General features: G+C 46.8%; 27 non-coding genes and 3 pseudogenes across 27 annotated transcripts; all 30 read right to left on the minus strand.

The window, feature by feature from the left end:
* Window positions 1–258: 258 nt before the first annotated feature.
* On the minus strand, window positions 259–377 carry LOC148796717 (5S ribosomal RNA). Its single transcript, XR_016075589.1, has one exon. It is a non-coding gene; the product is annotated as a 5S ribosomal RNA (ribosomal RNA).
* Window positions 378–731: 354 nt separating this feature from the next.
* Window positions 732–850, minus strand: LOC148796718 (5S ribosomal RNA). The gene has a single exon (XR_016074504.1). It is a non-coding gene; the product is annotated as a 5S ribosomal RNA (ribosomal RNA).
* Window positions 851–1,205: 355 nt separating this feature from the next.
* Window positions 1,206–1,324, minus strand: LOC148796719 (5S ribosomal RNA). The gene has a single exon (XR_016074000.1). It is a non-coding gene; the product is annotated as a 5S ribosomal RNA (ribosomal RNA).
* Window positions 1,325–1,678: 354 nt separating this feature from the next.
* LOC148796720 (5S ribosomal RNA) lies at window positions 1,679–1,797 on the minus strand. Its single transcript, XR_016071494.1, has one exon. It is a non-coding gene; the product is annotated as a 5S ribosomal RNA (ribosomal RNA).
* Window positions 1,798–2,152: 355 nt separating this feature from the next.
* Window positions 2,153–2,271, minus strand: LOC148796721 (5S ribosomal RNA; annotated as a pseudogene).
* A 354-nt stretch (window positions 2,272–2,625) lies between these two features.
* LOC148796722 (5S ribosomal RNA) lies at window positions 2,626–2,744 on the minus strand. The gene has a single exon (XR_016075478.1). It is a non-coding gene; the product is annotated as a 5S ribosomal RNA (ribosomal RNA).
* Window positions 2,745–3,420: 676 nt separating this feature from the next.
* LOC148796723 (5S ribosomal RNA) lies at window positions 3,421–3,539 on the minus strand. Its single transcript, XR_016073270.1, has one exon. It is a non-coding gene; the product is annotated as a 5S ribosomal RNA (ribosomal RNA).
* Window positions 3,540–3,893: 354 nt separating this feature from the next.
* LOC148796724 (5S ribosomal RNA) lies at window positions 3,894–4,012 on the minus strand. The gene has a single exon (XR_016071461.1). It is a non-coding gene; the product is annotated as a 5S ribosomal RNA (ribosomal RNA).
* Window positions 4,013–4,365: 353 nt separating this feature from the next.
* LOC148796725 (5S ribosomal RNA) lies at window positions 4,366–4,484 on the minus strand (annotated as a pseudogene).
* Window positions 4,485–4,839: 355 nt separating this feature from the next.
* LOC148796726 (5S ribosomal RNA) lies at window positions 4,840–4,958 on the minus strand. The gene has a single exon (XR_016069539.1). It is a non-coding gene; the product is annotated as a 5S ribosomal RNA (ribosomal RNA).
* A 354-nt stretch (window positions 4,959–5,312) lies between these two features.
* LOC148796727 (5S ribosomal RNA) lies at window positions 5,313–5,431 on the minus strand. Its single transcript, XR_016073459.1, has one exon. It is a non-coding gene; the product is annotated as a 5S ribosomal RNA (ribosomal RNA).
* Window positions 5,432–5,785: 354 nt separating this feature from the next.
* On the minus strand, window positions 5,786–5,904 carry LOC148796728 (5S ribosomal RNA). Its single transcript, XR_016071666.1, has one exon. It is a non-coding gene; the product is annotated as a 5S ribosomal RNA (ribosomal RNA).
* Window positions 5,905–6,259: 355 nt separating this feature from the next.
* LOC148796729 (5S ribosomal RNA) lies at window positions 6,260–6,378 on the minus strand. The gene has a single exon (XR_016074001.1). It is a non-coding gene; the product is annotated as a 5S ribosomal RNA (ribosomal RNA).
* Window positions 6,379–6,733: 355 nt separating this feature from the next.
* On the minus strand, window positions 6,734–6,852 carry LOC148796730 (5S ribosomal RNA). The gene has a single exon (XR_016070298.1). It is a non-coding gene; the product is annotated as a 5S ribosomal RNA (ribosomal RNA).
* A 354-nt stretch (window positions 6,853–7,206) lies between these two features.
* LOC148796731 (5S ribosomal RNA) lies at window positions 7,207–7,325 on the minus strand. The gene has a single exon (XR_016074507.1). It is a non-coding gene; the product is annotated as a 5S ribosomal RNA (ribosomal RNA).
* A 355-nt stretch (window positions 7,326–7,680) lies between these two features.
* On the minus strand, window positions 7,681–7,799 carry LOC148796732 (5S ribosomal RNA). Its single transcript, XR_016074002.1, has one exon. It is a non-coding gene; the product is annotated as a 5S ribosomal RNA (ribosomal RNA).
* Window positions 7,800–8,153: 354 nt separating this feature from the next.
* Window positions 8,154–8,272, minus strand: LOC148796733 (5S ribosomal RNA). Its single transcript, XR_016071495.1, has one exon. It is a non-coding gene; the product is annotated as a 5S ribosomal RNA (ribosomal RNA).
* A 354-nt stretch (window positions 8,273–8,626) lies between these two features.
* Window positions 8,627–8,745, minus strand: LOC148796734 (5S ribosomal RNA). The gene has a single exon (XR_016072378.1). It is a non-coding gene; the product is annotated as a 5S ribosomal RNA (ribosomal RNA).
* Window positions 8,746–9,101: 356 nt separating this feature from the next.
* Window positions 9,102–9,220, minus strand: LOC148796735 (5S ribosomal RNA). The gene has a single exon (XR_016070300.1). It is a non-coding gene; the product is annotated as a 5S ribosomal RNA (ribosomal RNA).
* Window positions 9,221–9,574: 354 nt separating this feature from the next.
* Window positions 9,575–9,693, minus strand: LOC148796736 (5S ribosomal RNA). Its single transcript, XR_016073470.1, has one exon. It is a non-coding gene; the product is annotated as a 5S ribosomal RNA (ribosomal RNA).
* A 355-nt stretch (window positions 9,694–10,048) lies between these two features.
* On the minus strand, window positions 10,049–10,167 carry LOC148796737 (5S ribosomal RNA). Its single transcript, XR_016074003.1, has one exon. It is a non-coding gene; the product is annotated as a 5S ribosomal RNA (ribosomal RNA).
* A 355-nt stretch (window positions 10,168–10,522) lies between these two features.
* On the minus strand, window positions 10,523–10,641 carry LOC148796738 (5S ribosomal RNA). Its single transcript, XR_016070299.1, has one exon. It is a non-coding gene; the product is annotated as a 5S ribosomal RNA (ribosomal RNA).
* A 354-nt stretch (window positions 10,642–10,995) lies between these two features.
* Window positions 10,996–11,114, minus strand: LOC148796739 (5S ribosomal RNA). The gene has a single exon (XR_016074508.1). It is a non-coding gene; the product is annotated as a 5S ribosomal RNA (ribosomal RNA).
* A 355-nt stretch (window positions 11,115–11,469) lies between these two features.
* On the minus strand, window positions 11,470–11,588 carry LOC148796740 (5S ribosomal RNA). Its single transcript, XR_016074004.1, has one exon. It is a non-coding gene; the product is annotated as a 5S ribosomal RNA (ribosomal RNA).
* A 354-nt stretch (window positions 11,589–11,942) lies between these two features.
* LOC148796741 (5S ribosomal RNA) lies at window positions 11,943–12,061 on the minus strand. Its single transcript, XR_016071496.1, has one exon. It is a non-coding gene; the product is annotated as a 5S ribosomal RNA (ribosomal RNA).
* A 354-nt stretch (window positions 12,062–12,415) lies between these two features.
* On the minus strand, window positions 12,416–12,534 carry LOC148796742 (5S ribosomal RNA). Its single transcript, XR_016072379.1, has one exon. It is a non-coding gene; the product is annotated as a 5S ribosomal RNA (ribosomal RNA).
* Window positions 12,535–12,890: 356 nt separating this feature from the next.
* Window positions 12,891–13,009, minus strand: LOC148796743 (5S ribosomal RNA). The gene has a single exon (XR_016070301.1). It is a non-coding gene; the product is annotated as a 5S ribosomal RNA (ribosomal RNA).
* Window positions 13,010–13,363: 354 nt separating this feature from the next.
* On the minus strand, window positions 13,364–13,482 carry LOC148796744 (5S ribosomal RNA). Its single transcript, XR_016073481.1, has one exon. It is a non-coding gene; the product is annotated as a 5S ribosomal RNA (ribosomal RNA).
* A 355-nt stretch (window positions 13,483–13,837) lies between these two features.
* On the minus strand, window positions 13,838–13,956 carry LOC148796745 (5S ribosomal RNA; annotated as a pseudogene).
* Window positions 13,957–14,310: 354 nt separating this feature from the next.
* LOC148796746 (5S ribosomal RNA) lies at window positions 14,311–14,429 on the minus strand. Its single transcript, XR_016072257.1, has one exon. It is a non-coding gene; the product is annotated as a 5S ribosomal RNA (ribosomal RNA).
* Window positions 14,430–14,570: the final 141 nt, after the last annotated feature.

Here is a 14,570-nt window from a genome sequence, read left to right on the forward strand (position 1 = left end):
TGGTAACCGTGCACAAGCTCCTACGTGAGCAGAGTGTTTGCTTTTCAGATCTGCCGCACCCCCGGATAGATGCAATACTATCGCGGGGCCCACAATGCACGACGAATGCCAAAAGCCCGGTTTTTGCACGGTTCCCATTCAGTAATGACGATCGTGCCGCAAATGGTCCGAGTATCCGGCGCGTTGTTTGAGTTTGTCTCGCCGACACGACAAATGGAATTTGCAAATACGATATCGAAATAAAATATTAATAAAATTGGGGTGAAACACAAGGACTTCCCAGGAGGTCACCCATCCTAATACTACTCTCGCCCAAGCACACTTAACTTCGGAGTTCTGATGGGATCCGGTGCATTTGTGCTGGTATGATCGCACCCGTTTAATTCATGCTCGCTTAGATCTTTATGAACTATCTTGCTCCCTTCCATTAATTGTTTTAGATTTGAAAAAAATGTGTATGCAGCCTTCCTCCCTTGGTAACCGTGCACAAGCTCCTACGTGAGCGGAGTGTTTGCTTTTCAGATCTGCCGCACCTCCGGATAGATGCAATACTATCGCGGGGCCCACAATGCACGACGAATGCCGAAAGCCCGGTTCTTGCATCGTTGCCATTCAGTAATGACGATCGTGCCGCAAATGGTCCGAGTATCCGACGCATTGTTTCCAGTTGTCTCCAAGAAACAACAAATGGAATTTGCAAATACAAATCAAAATAAAATATTAATAAAATTGGGGTGCAACACGAGGACTTCCCAGGAGGTCACCCTTCCTAATACTACTCTCGCCCAAGCACGCTTAACTTCGGAGTTCTGATGAGATCCGGTGCATTAGTGCTGGTATGATCGCACCCGTTTAATTCATGCTCGCTTAGATCTTTGTGCACTATCTTGCTCCCCTCCATTAATTGTTTTAGACTTGAAAAAACTGTGTATGCAGCCTTCCTCCCTTGGTAACCGTGCACAAGCTCCTACGTGAGCAGAGTGTTTGCTTTTCAGATCTGTCGCACCCCCGGATAGATGCAATACTATCGCGGGGCCCACAATGCACGACGAATGCCAAAAGCCCGGTTTTTGCACGGTTCTCATTCAGTAATGACGATTGTGCCGCAAATGGTCCGAGTATCCGGCGCGTTGTTTGCGTTTGTCTCGCCGAAACGACAAATGGAATTTGCAAATGCGATATCGAAATAAAATATTAATAAAATTGGGGTGCAACACGAGGACTTCCCAGGAGGTCACCCATCCTAGGACTACTCCCGCCCATGCACACTTAACTTCGGAGTTCTGATGGGATCCGGTGCATTAGTGCTGGTATGATCGCACCCGTTTAATTCATGCTCGCTTAGATCTTTATGCACTATCTTGCTCCCCTCCATTAATTGTTTTAGATTTGAAAAAACTGTGTATGCAGCCTTCCACCCTTGGTAACCGTGCACAAGCTCCTACGTGAGCAGAGTGTTTGCATTTCAGATCTGCCGCACCCCCGGATAGATGCAATACTATCGCGGGGCCCACAATGCATGACGAATGCCGAAAGCCCGGTTCTTGCATCGTTGCCATTCAGTAATGACGATCGTGCCGCAAATGGTCCGAGTATCCGACGCATTGTTTCCAGTTGTCTACCAGAAACAACAAATGGAATTTGCAAATACAAATCAAAATAAAATATTAATAAAATTGGGGTGCAACACGAGGACTTCCCAGGAGGTCACCCATCCTAGTACCACTCTCGCCCAAGCACGCTTAACTTCGGAGTTCTGATGGGATCCGGTGCATTAGTGCTGGTATGATCGCACCCGTTTAATTCATGCTCGCTTAGATCTTTATGCACTATCTTGCTCCCCTCCATTAATTGTTTTAGACTTGAAAAAACTGTGTATGCAGCCTTCCTCCCTTGGTAACCGTGCACAAGCTCCTACGTGAGCAGAGTGTTTGCTTTTCAGATCTGCCGCACCCCCGGATAGATGCAATACTATCGCGGGGCCCACAATGCACGACGAATGCCAAAAGCCCGGTTTTTGCACGGTTCCCATTCAGTAATGACGATCGTGCCGCAAATGGTCCGAGTATCCGGCGCGTTGTTTGAGTTTGTCTCGCCGACACGACAAATGGAATTTGCAAATACGATATCGAAATAAAATATTAATAAAATTGGGGTGAAACACAAGGACTTCCCAGGAGGTCACCCATCCTAATACTACTCTCGCCCAAGCACACTTAACTTCGGAGTTCTGATGGGATCCGGTGCATTTGTGCTGGTATGATCGCACAAGTTTAATTCATGCTCGCTTAGATCTTTATGAACTATCTTGCTCCCTTCCATTAATTGTTTTAGATTTGAAAAAAATGTGTATGCAGCCTTCCTCCCTTGGTAACCGTGCACAAGCTCCTACGTGAGCGGAGTGTTTGCTTTTCAGATCTGCCGCACCTCCGGATAGATGCAATACTATCGCGGGGCCCACAATGCACGACGAATGCCGAAAGCCCGGTTCTTGCATCGTTGCCATTCAGTAATGACGATCGTGCCGCAAATGGTCCGAGTATCCGACGCATTGTTTCCAGTTGTCTCCCAGAAACAACAAATGGAATTTGCAAATACAAATCAAAATAAAATATTAATAAAATTGGGGTGCAACACGAGGACTTCCCAGGAGGTCACCCTTCCTAGTACTACTCTCGCCCAAGCACGCTTAACTTCGGAGTTCTGATTGGATCCGGTGCATTAGTGCTGGTATGACCGCACCCGTTTAATTCATGCTCGCTTAGATCTTTATGACCTATCTTGCTCCCTTCCATTAATTGTTTTAGATTTGAAAAAAATGTGTATGCAGCCTTCTTCCCTTGGTAACCGTGCACAAGCTCCTACGTGAGAGGAGTGTTTGCTTTTCAGATCTGCCGCACCTCCGGATAGATGCAATACTATCGCGGGGCCCACAATGCATGACGAATGCCGAAAGCCCGGTTCTTGCATCGTGGCCATTCAGTAATGACGATCGTGCCGCAAATGATCCGAGTATCCGACGCATTGTTTCCAGGAGGTGCATTAGTGCTGGTATGATCGCACCCGTTTAATTCATGCTCGCTTAGATCTTTGTGCACTATCTTGCTCCCCTCCATTAATTGTTTTAGACTTGAAAAAATTGTGTATGCAGCCTTCCTCCCTTGGTAACCGTGCACAAGCTCCTACGTGAGCCGAGTGTTTGCTTTTCAGATCTGTCGCACCCCCGGATAGATGCAATACTATCGCGGGGCCCACAATGCACGACGAATGCCAAAAGCCCGGTTTTTGCACGGTTCTCATTCAGTAATGACGATTGTGCCGCAAATGGTCCGAGTATCCGGCGCGTTGTTTGCGTTTGTCTCGCCGAAACGACAAATGGAATTTGCAAATACGATATCGAAATAAAATATTAATAAAATTGGGGTGCAACACGAGGACTTCACAGGAGGTCACCCATCCTAGTACTACGCTCGCCCAAGCACACTTAACTTCGGAGTTCTGATGGGATCCGGTGCATTAGTGCTGGTATGATCGCACCCGTTTAATTCATGCTCGCTTAGATCTTTATGCACTATCTTGCTCCCCTCCATTAATTGTTTTAGATTTGAAAAAACTGTGTATGCAGCCTTCCTCCCTTGGTAACCGTGCACAAGCTCCTACGTGAGCAGAGTGTTTGCATTTCAGATCTGCCGCACCCCCGGATAGATGCAATACTATCGCGGGGCCCACAATGCATGACGAATGCTGAAAGCCCGGTTCTTGCATCGTTGCCATTCAGTAATGACGATCGTGCCGCAAATGGTCCGAGTATCCGACGCATTGTTTCCAGTTGTCTCCCAGAAACAACAAATGGAATTTGCAAATACAAATCAAAATAAAATATTAAAAAAATTGGGGTGCAACACGAGGACTTCCCAGGAGGTCACCCTTCCTAGTACTACTCTCGCCCAAGCACGCTTAACTTCGGAGTTCTGATGGGATCCGGTGCATTAGTGCTGGTATGATCGCACCCGTTTAATTCATGCTCGCTTAGATCTTTATGACCTATCTTGCTCCCTTCCATTAATTGTTTTAGATTTGAAAAAAATGTGTATGCAGCCTTCTTCCCTTGGTAACCGTGCACAAGCTCCTACGTGAGCGGAGTGTTTGCTTTTCAGATCTGCCGCACCTCCGGATAGATGCAATACTATCGCGGGGCCCACAATGCAGGACGAATGCCGAAAGCCCGGTTCTTGCATCGTGGCCATTCAGTAATGACGATCGTGCCGCAAATGATCCGAGTATCCGACGCATTGTTTCCAGTATCTCCCAGAAACAGCAAATGGAATTTGCAAATACAAATCAAAATAAAATATTAATAAAATTGGGGTGCAACACGAGGACTTCCCAGGATGTCACCCATCCTAGTACTACTCTCGCCCAAGCACGCTTAACTTCAGAGTTCTGATGGGATTCGGTGCATTAGTGCTGGTATGATCGCACCCGTTTAATTCATGCTCGCTTAGATCTTTATGCACTATCTTGCTCCCCTCCATTAATTGTTTTAGACTTGAAAAAACTGTGTATGCAGCCTTCCTCCCTTGGTAACCGTGCACAAGCTCCTACGTGAGCAGAGTGTTTGCTTTTTAGATCTGCCGCACCCCCGGATAGATGCAATACTATCGCGGGGCCCACAATGCACGACGAATGCCAAAAGCCCAGTTTTTTCACGGTTCCCATTCAGTAATGACAATCGTGCCGCAAATGGTCCGAGTATCCGGCGCGTTGTTTGCGTTTGTCTCGCCGAAACGACAAATGGAATTTGCAAATACGATATCGCAATAAAATATTAATAAAATTGGGGTGCAACACGAGGACTTCCCAGGAGGTCACCCATCCTAGGACTACTCCCGCCCATGCACACTTAACTTCGGAGTTCTGATGGGATCCGCTGCATTAGTGCTGGTATGATCGCACCCGTTTAATTCATGCTCGCTTAGATCTTTATGCACTATCTTGCTCCCCTCCATTAATTGTTTAAGATTTGAAAAAACTGTGTATGCAGCCTTCCTCCCTTGGTAACCGTGCACAAGTTCCTACGTGAGCAGAGTGTTTGCATTTCAGATCTGCCGCACCCCCGGATAGATGCAATACTATCGCGGGGCCCACAATGCATGACGAATGCCGAAAGCCCGGTTCTTGCATCGTTGCCATTCAGTAATGACGATCGTGCCGCAAATGGTCCGAGTATCCGACGCATTGTTTCCAGTTGTCTCCCAGAAACAACAAATGGAATTTGCAAATACAAATCAAAATAAAATATTAATCAAATTGGGGTGCAACACGAGGACTTCCCAGGAGGTCACCCATCCTAGTACTACTCTCGCCCAAGCACGCTTAACTTCGGAGTTCTGATGGGATCCGGTGCATTAGTGCTGGTATGATCGCACCCGTTTAATTCATGCTCGCTTAGATCTTTATGCACTATCTTGCTCCCCTCCATTAATTGTTTTAGATTTGAAAAAACTGTGTATGCAGCCTTCCTCCCTTGGTAACCGTGCACAAGCTCCTACGTGAGCAGAGTGTTTGTATTTCAGATCTGCCGCACCCCCGGATAGATGCAATACTATCGCGGGGCCAACAATGCATGACGAATGCCGAAAGCCCGGTTCTTGCATCGTTGCCATTCAGTAATGACGATCGTGCCGCAAATGGTCCGAGTATCCGACGCATTGTTTCCAGTTGTCTCCCAGAAACAACAAATGGAATTTGCAAATACAAATCAAAATAAAATATTAATAAAATTGGGGTGCAACACGAGGACTTCCCCGGAGGTCACCCATCCTAGTACTACTCTCGCCCAGGCACGCTTAACTTCGGAGTTCTGATGGGATCCGGTGCATTAGTGCTGGTATGATCGCACCCGTTTAATTCAGGCTCGCTTAGATCTTTATGCACTATCTTGCTCCCCTCCATTAATTGTTTTAGACTTGAAAAAACTGTGTATGCAGCCTTCCTCCCTTGGTAACCGTGCACAAGCTCTTACGTGAGCAGAGTGTTTGCTTTTTAGATCTGCCGCACCCCCGAATAGATACAATACTATCGCGGGGCCCACAATGCACGACGAATGCCAAAAGCCCGGTTTTTTCACGGTTCCCATTCAGTAATGACAATCGTGCCGCAAATGGTACGAGTATCCGGCGCGTTGTTTGCGTTTGTCTCGCCGAAACGACAAATGGAATTTGCAAATACGATATCGAAATAAAATATTAATAAAATTGGGGTGCAACACGAGGACTTCCCAGGAGGTCACCCATCCTAGGACTACTCCCGCCCATGCACACTTAACTTCGGAGTTCTGATGGGATCCGGTGCATTAGTGCTGGTATGATCGCACCCGTTTAATTCATGCTCGCTTAGATCTTTATGCACTATCTTGCTCCCCTCCATTAATTGTTTTAGACTTGATAAAACTGTGTGTGCAGCCTTCCTCCCTTGGTAACCGTGCACAAGCTCCTACGTGAGCAGAGTGTTTGCTTTTCAGATCTGCCGCACCCCCGGATAGATGCAATACTATCGCGGGGCCCACAATGCACGACGAATGCCAAAAGCCCGGTTTTTGCACGGTTCCCATTCAGTAATGACGATCGTGCCGCAAATGGTCCGAGTATCCGGCGCGTTGTTTGAGTTTGTCTCGCCGACACGACAAATGGAATTTGCAAATACGATATCGAAATAAAATATTAATAAAATTGGGGTGAAACACAAGGACTTCCCAGGAGGTCACCCATCCTAATACTACTCTCGCCCAAGCACACTTAACTTCGGAGTTCTGATGGGATCCGGTGCATTTGTGTTGGTATGATCGCACCCGTTTAATTCATGCTCGCTTAGATCTTTATGAACTATCTTGCTCCCTTCCATTAATTGTTTTAGATTTGAAAAAAATGTGTATGCAGCCTTCCTCCCTTGGTAACCGTGCACAAGCTCCTACGTGAGCGGAGTGTTTGCTTTTCAGATCTGCCGCACCTCCGGATAGATGCAATACTATCGCGGGGCCCACAATGCACGACGACTGCCGAAAGCCCGGTTCTTGCATCGTTGCCATTCAGTAATGACGATCGTGCCGCAAATGGTCCGAGTATCCGACGCATTGTTTCCAGTTGTCTCCAAGAAACAACAAATGGAATTTGCAAATACAAATCAAAATAAAATATTAATAAAATTGGGGTGCAACACGAGGACTTCCCAGGAGGTCACCCTTCCTAATACTACTCTCGCCCAAGCACGCTTAACTTCGGAGTTCTGATGAGATCCGGTGCATTAGTGCTGGTATGATCGCACCCGTTTAATTCATGCTCGCTTAGATCTTTGTGCACTATCTTGCTCCCCTCCATTAATTGTTTTAGACTTGAAAAAACTGTGTATGCAGCCTTCCTCCCTTGGTAACCGTGCACAAGCTCCTACGTGAGCAGAGTGTTTGCTTTTCAGATCTGTCGCACCCCCGGATAGATGCAATACTATCGCGGGGCCCACAATGCACGACGAATGCCAAAAGCCCGGTTTTTGCACGGTTCTCATTCAGTAATGACGATTGTGCCGCAAATGGTCCGAGTATCCGGCGCGTTGTTTGCGTTTGTCTCGCCGAAACGACAAATGGAATTTGCAAATGCGATATCGAAATAAAATATTAATAAAATTGGGGTGCAACACGAGGACTTCCCAGGAGGTCACCCATCCTAGGACTACTCCCGCCCATGCACACTTAACTTCGGAGTTCTGATGGGATCCGGTGCATTAGTGCTGGTATGATCGCACCCGTTTAATTCATGCTCGCTTAGATCTTTATGCACTATCTTGCTCCCCTCCATTAATTGTTTTAGATTTGAAAAAACTGTGTATGCAGCCTTCCACCCTTGGTAACCGTGCACAAGCTCCTACGTGAGCAGAGTGTTTGCATTTCAGATCTGCCGCACCCCCGGATAGATGCAATACTATCGCGGGGCCCACAATGCATGACGAATGCCGAAAGCCCGGTTCTTGCATCGTTGCCATTCAGTAATGACGATCGTGCCGCAAATGGTCCGAGTATCCGACGCATTGTTTCCAGTTGTCTACCAGAAACAACAAATGGAATTTGCAAATACAAATCAAAATAAAATATTAATAAAATTGGGGTGCAACACGAGGACTTCCCAGGAGGTCACCCATCCTAGTACCACTCTCGCCCAAGCACGCTTAACTTCGGAGTTCTGATGGGATCCGGTGCATTAGTGCTGGTATGATCGCACCCGTTTAATTCATGCTCGCTTAGATCTTTATGCACTATCTTGCTCCCCTCCATTAATTGTTTTAGACTTGAAAAAACAGTGTATGCAGCCTTCCTCCCTTGGTAACCGTGCACAAGCTCTTACGTGAGCAGAGTGTTTGCTTTTTAGATCTGCCGCACCCCCGGATAGATGCAATACTATCGCGGGGCCCACAATGCATGACGAATGCCGAAAGCCCGGTTCTTGCATCGTTGCCATTCAGTAATGACGATCGTGCCGCAAATGGTCCGAGTATCCGACGCATTGTTTCCAGTTGTCTCCCAGAAACAACAAATGGAATTTGCAAATACAAATCAAAATAAAATATTAATAAAATTGGGGTGCAACACGAGGACTTCCCAGGAGGTCACCCATCCTAGTACTACTCTCGCCCAAGCACGCTTAATTTCGGAGTTCTGATGGGATCCGGTGCATTAGTGCCGGTATGATCGCACCCGTTTAATTCATGCTCGCTTAGATCTTTATGCACTATCTTGCTCCCCTCCATTAATTGTTTTAGACTTGAAAAAAACTGTGTATGCAGCCTTCCTCCCTTGGTAACCGTGCACAAGCTCCTACGTGAGCAGAGTGTTTGCTTTTCAGATCTGTCGCACCCCCGGATAGATGCAATACTATCGCGGGGCCCACAATGCACGACGAATGCCAAAAGCCCGGTTTTTGCACGGTTCCCATTCAGTAATGACGATCGTGCCGCAAATGGTCCGAGTATCCGGCGCGTTGTTTGAGTTTGTCTCGCCGACACGACAAATGGAATTTGCAAATACGATATCGAAATAAAATATTAATAAAATTGGGGTGCAACACGAGGACTTCCCAGGAGGTCACCCATCCTAATACTACTCCCGCCCATGCACACTTAACTTCGGAGTTCTGATGGGATCCGGTGCATTAGTGCTGGTATGATAGCAGCCGTTTAATTCATGCTCGCTTAGATCTTTATGCACTATCTTGCTTTCCTCCATTAATTGTTTTAGATTTGAAAAAACTGTGTATGCAGCCTTCCTCCCTTGGTAACCGTGCACAAGCTCCTACGTGAGCAGAGTGTTTGTATTTCAGATCTGCCGTACCCCCGGATAGATGCAATACTATCGCGGGGCCCACAATGCATGACGAATGCCGAAAGCCCGGTTCTTGCATCGTTGCCATTCAGTAATGACGATCGTGCCGCAAATGGTCCGAGTATCCGACGCATAGTTTCCAGTTGTCTCCCAGAAACAACAAATGGAATTTGCAAATACAAATCAAAATAAAATATTAATAAAATTGGGGTGCAACACGAGGACTTCCCAGGAGGTCACCCATCCTAGTACTACTCTCGCCCAAGCACGCTTAACTTCGGAGTTCTGATGGGATCCGGTGCATTAGTGCTGGTATGATCGCACCCGTTTAATTCATGCTCGCTTAGATCTTTATGCACTATCTTGCTCCCCTCCATTAATTGTTTTAGACTTGAAAAAACTGTGTATGCAGCCTTCCTCCCTTGGTAACCGTGCACAAGCTCTTACGTGAGCAGAGTGTTTGCTTTTTAGATCTGCCGCACCCCCGAATAGATACAATACTATCGCGGGGCCCACAATGCACGACGAATGCCAAAAGCCCGGTTTTTTCACGGTTCCCATTCAGTAATGACAATCGTGCCGCAAATGGTACGAGTATCCGGCGCGTTGTTTGCGTTTGTCTCGCCGAAACGACAAATGGAATTTGCAAATACGATATCGAAATAAAATATTAATAAAATTGGGGTGCAACACGAGGACTTCCCAGGAGGTCACCCATCCTAGGACTACTCCCGCCCATGCACACTTAACTTCGGAGTTCTGATGGGATCCGGTGCATTAGTGCTGGTATGATCGCACCCGTTTAATTCATGCTCGCTTAGATCTTTATGCACTATCTTGCTCCCCTCCATTAATTGTTTTAGACTTGATAAAACTGTGTGTGCAGCCTTCCTCCCTTGGTAACCGTGCACAAGCTCCTACGTGAGCAGAGTGTTTGCTTTTCAGATCTGCCGCACCCCCGGATAGATGCAATACTATCGCGGGGCCCACAATGCACGACGAATGCCAAAAGCCCGGTTTTTGCACGGTTCCCATTCAGTAATGACGATCGTGCCGCAAATGGTCCGAGTATCCGGCGCGTTGTTTGAGTTTGTCTCGCCGACACGACAAATGGAATTTGCAAATACGATATCGAAATAAAATATTAATAAAATTGGGGTGAAACACAAGGACTTCCCAGGAGGTCACCCATCCTAATACTACTCTCGCCCAAGCACACTTAACTTCGGAGTTCTGATGGGATCCGGTGCATTTGTGTTGGTATGATCGCACCCGTTTAATTCATGCTCGCTTAGATCTTTATGAACTATCTTGCTCCCTTCCATTAATTGTTTTAGATTTGAAAAAAATGTGTATGCAGCCTTCCTCCCTTGGTAACCGTGCACAAGCTCCTACGTGAGCGGAGTGTTTGCTTTTCAGATCTGCCGCACCTCCGGATAGATGCAATACTATCGCGGGGCCCACAATGCACGACGACTGCCGAAAGCCCGGTTCTTGCATCGTTGCCATTCAGTAATGACGATCGTGCCGCAAATGGTCCGAGTATCCGACGCATTGTTTCCAGTTGTCTCCAAGAAACAACAAATGGAATTTGCAAATACAAATCAAAATAAAATATTAATAAAATTGGGGTGCAACACGAGGACTTCCCAGGAGGTCACCCTTCCTAATACTACTCTCGCCCAAGCACGCTTAACTTCGGAGTTCTGATGAGATCCGGTGCATTAGTGCTGGTATGATCGCACCCGTTTAATTCATGCTCGCTTAGATCTTTGTGCACTATCTTGCTCCCCTCCATTAATTGTTTTAGACTTGAAAAAACTGTGTATGCAGCCTTCCTCCCTTGGTAACCGTGCACAAGCTCCTACGTGAGCAGAGTGTTTGCTTTTCAGATCTGTCGCACCCCCGGATAGATGCAATACTATCGCGGGGCCCACAATGCACGACGAATGCCAAAAGCCCGGTTTTTGCACGGTTCTCATTCAGTAATGACGATTGTGCCGCAAATGGTCCGAGTATCCGGCGCGTTGTTTGCGTTTGTCTCGCCGAAACGACAAATGGAATTTGCAAATGCGATATCGAAATAAAATATTAATAAAATTGGGGTGCAACACGAGGACTTCCCAGGAGGTCACCCATCCTAGGACTACTCCCGCCCATGCACACTTAACTTCGGAGTTCTGATGGGATCCGGTGCATTAGTGCTGGTATGATCGCACCCGTTTAATTCATGCTCGCTTAGATCTTTATGCACTATCTTGCTCCCCTCCATTAATTGTTTTAGATTTGAAAAAACTGTGTATGCAGCCTTCCACCCTTGGTAACCGTGCACAAGCTCCTACGTGAGCAGAGTGTTTGCATTTCAGATCTGCCGCACCCCCGGATAGATGCAATACTATCGCGGGGCCCACAATGCATGACGAATGCCGAAAGCCCGGTTCTTGCATCGTTGCCATTCAGTAATGACGATCGTGCCGCAAATGGTCCGAGTATCCGACGCATTGTTTCCAGTTGTCTACCAGAAACAACAAATGGAATTTGCAAATACAAATCAAAATAAAATATTAATAAAATTGGGGTGCAACACGAGGACTTCCCAGGAGGTCACCCATCCTAGTACCACTCTCGCCCAAGCACGCTTAACTTCGGAGTTCTGATGGGATCCGGTGCATTAGTGCTGGTATGATCGCACCCGTTTAATTCATGCTCGCTTAGATCTTTATGCACTATCTTGCTCCCCTCCATTAATTGTTTTAGACTTGAAAAAACAGTGTATGCAGCCTTCCTCCCTTGGTAACCGTGCACAAGCTCTTACGTGAGCAGAGTGTTTGCTTTTTAGATCTGCCGCACCCCCGGATAGATGCAATACTATCGCGGGGCCCACAATGCATGACGAATGCCGAAAGCCCGGTTCTTGCATCGTTGCCATTCAGTAATGACGATCGTGCCGCAAATGGTCCGAGTATCCGACGCATTGTTTCCAGTTGTCTCCCAGAAACAACAAATGGAATTTGCAAATACAAATCAAAATAAAATATTAATAAAATTGGGGTGCAACACGAGGACTTCCCAGGAGGTCACCCATCCTAGTACTACTCTCGCCCAAGCACGCTTAATTTCGGAGTTCTGATGGGATCCGGTGCATTAGTGCCGGTATGATCGCACCCGTTTAATTCATGCTCGCTTAGATCTTTATGCACTATCTTGCTCCCCTCCATTAATTGTTTTAGACTTGAAAAAAACTGTGTATGCAGCCTTCCTCCCTTGGTAACCGTGCACAAGCTCCTACGTGAGCAGAGTGTTTGCTTTTCAGATCTGTCGCACCCCCGGATAGATGCAATACTATCGCGGGGCCCACAATGCACGACGAATGCCAAAAGCCCGGTTTTTGCACGGTTCCCATTCAGTAATGACGATCGTGCCGCAAATGGTCCGAGTATCCGGCGCGTTGTTTGAGTTTGTCTCGCCGACACGACAAATGGAATTTGCAAATACGATATCGAAATAAAATATTAATAAAATTGGGGTGCAACACGAGGACTTCCCAGGAGGTCACCCATCCTAATACTACTCCCGCCCATGCACACTTAACTTCGGAGTTCTGATGGGATCCGGTGCATTAGTGCTGGTATGATAGCAGCCGTTTAATTCATGCTCGCTTAGATCTTTATGCACTATCTTGCTCCCCTCCATTAATTGTTTTAGATTTGAAAAAACTGTGTATGCAGCCTTCCTCCCTTGGTAACCGTGCACAAGCTCCTACGTGAGCAGAGTGTTTGTATTTCAGATCTGCCGTACCCCCGGATAGATGCAATACTATCGCGGGGCCCACAATGCATGACGAATGCCGAAAGCCCGGTTCTTGCATCGTTGCCATTCAGTAATGACGATCGTGCCGCAAATGGTCCGAGTATCCGACGCATAGTTTCCAGTTGTCTCCCAGAAACAACAAATGGAATTTGCAAATACAAATCAAAATAAAATATTAATAAAATTGGGGTGCAACACGAGGACTTCCCAGGAGGTCACCCATCCTAGTACTACTCTCGCCCAAGCACGCTTAACTTCGGAGTTCTGATGGGATCCGGTGCATTAGTGCTGGTATGATCGCACCCGTTTAATTCATGCTCGCTTAGATCTTTATGCACTATCTTGCTCCCCTCCATTAATTGTTTTAGACTTGAAAAAACTGTGTATGCAGCCTTCCTCCCTTGGTAACCGTGCACAAGCTCCTACGTGAGCAGAGTGTTTGCTTTTCAGATCTGCCGCACCCCCGGATAGATGCAATACTATCGCGGGGCCCACAATGCACGACGAATGCCAAAAGCCCGCTTTTTGCACGGTTCCCATTCAGTAATGACGATCGTGCCGCAAATGGTCCGAGTATCCGGCGCGTTGTTTGAGTTTGTCTCGCCGACACGACAAATGGAATTTGCAAATACGATATCGAAATAAAATATTAATAAAATTGGGGTGAAACACAAGGACTTCCCAGGAGGTCACCCATCCTAATACTACTCTCGCCCAAGCACACTTAACTTCGGAGTTCTGATGGGATCCGGTGCATTTGTGCTGGTATGATCGCACAAGTTTAATTCATGCTCGCTTAGATCTTTATGAACTATCTTGCTCCCTTCCATTAATTGTTTTAGATTTGAAAAAAATGTGTATGCAGCCTTCCTCCCTTGGTAACCGTGCACAAGCTCCTACGTGAGCGGAGTGTTTGCTTTTCAGATCTGCCGCACCTCCGGATAGATGCAATACTATCGCGGGGCCCACAATGCACGACGAATGCCGAAAGCCCGGTTCTTGCATCGTTGCCATTCAGTAATGACGATCGTGCCGCAAATGGTCCGAGTATCCGACGCATTGTTTCCAGTTGTCTCCCAGAAACAACAAATGGAATTTGCAAATACAAATCAAAATAAAATATTAATAAAATTGGGGTGCAACACGAGGACTTCCCAGGAGGTCACCCTTCCTAGTACTACTCTCGCCCAAGCACGCTTAACTTCGGAGTTCTGATGGGATCCGGTGCATTAGTGCTGGTATGACCGCACCCGTTTAATTCATGCTCGCTTAGATCTTTATGACCTATCTTGCTCCCTTCCATTAATTGTTTTAGATTTGAAAAAAATGTGTATGCAGCCTTCTTCCCTTGGTAACCGTGCACAAGCTCCTACGTGAGAGGAGTGTTTGCTTT

This window comes from Nelumbo nucifera, chromosome 4 (genome assembly GCF_055504915.1).
Source record: "Nelumbo nucifera cultivar China Antique chromosome 4, China Antique-T2T, whole genome shotgun sequence".
Taxonomy (NCBI): Eukaryota; Viridiplantae; Streptophyta; class Magnoliopsida; order Proteales; family Nelumbonaceae; genus Nelumbo; species Nelumbo nucifera.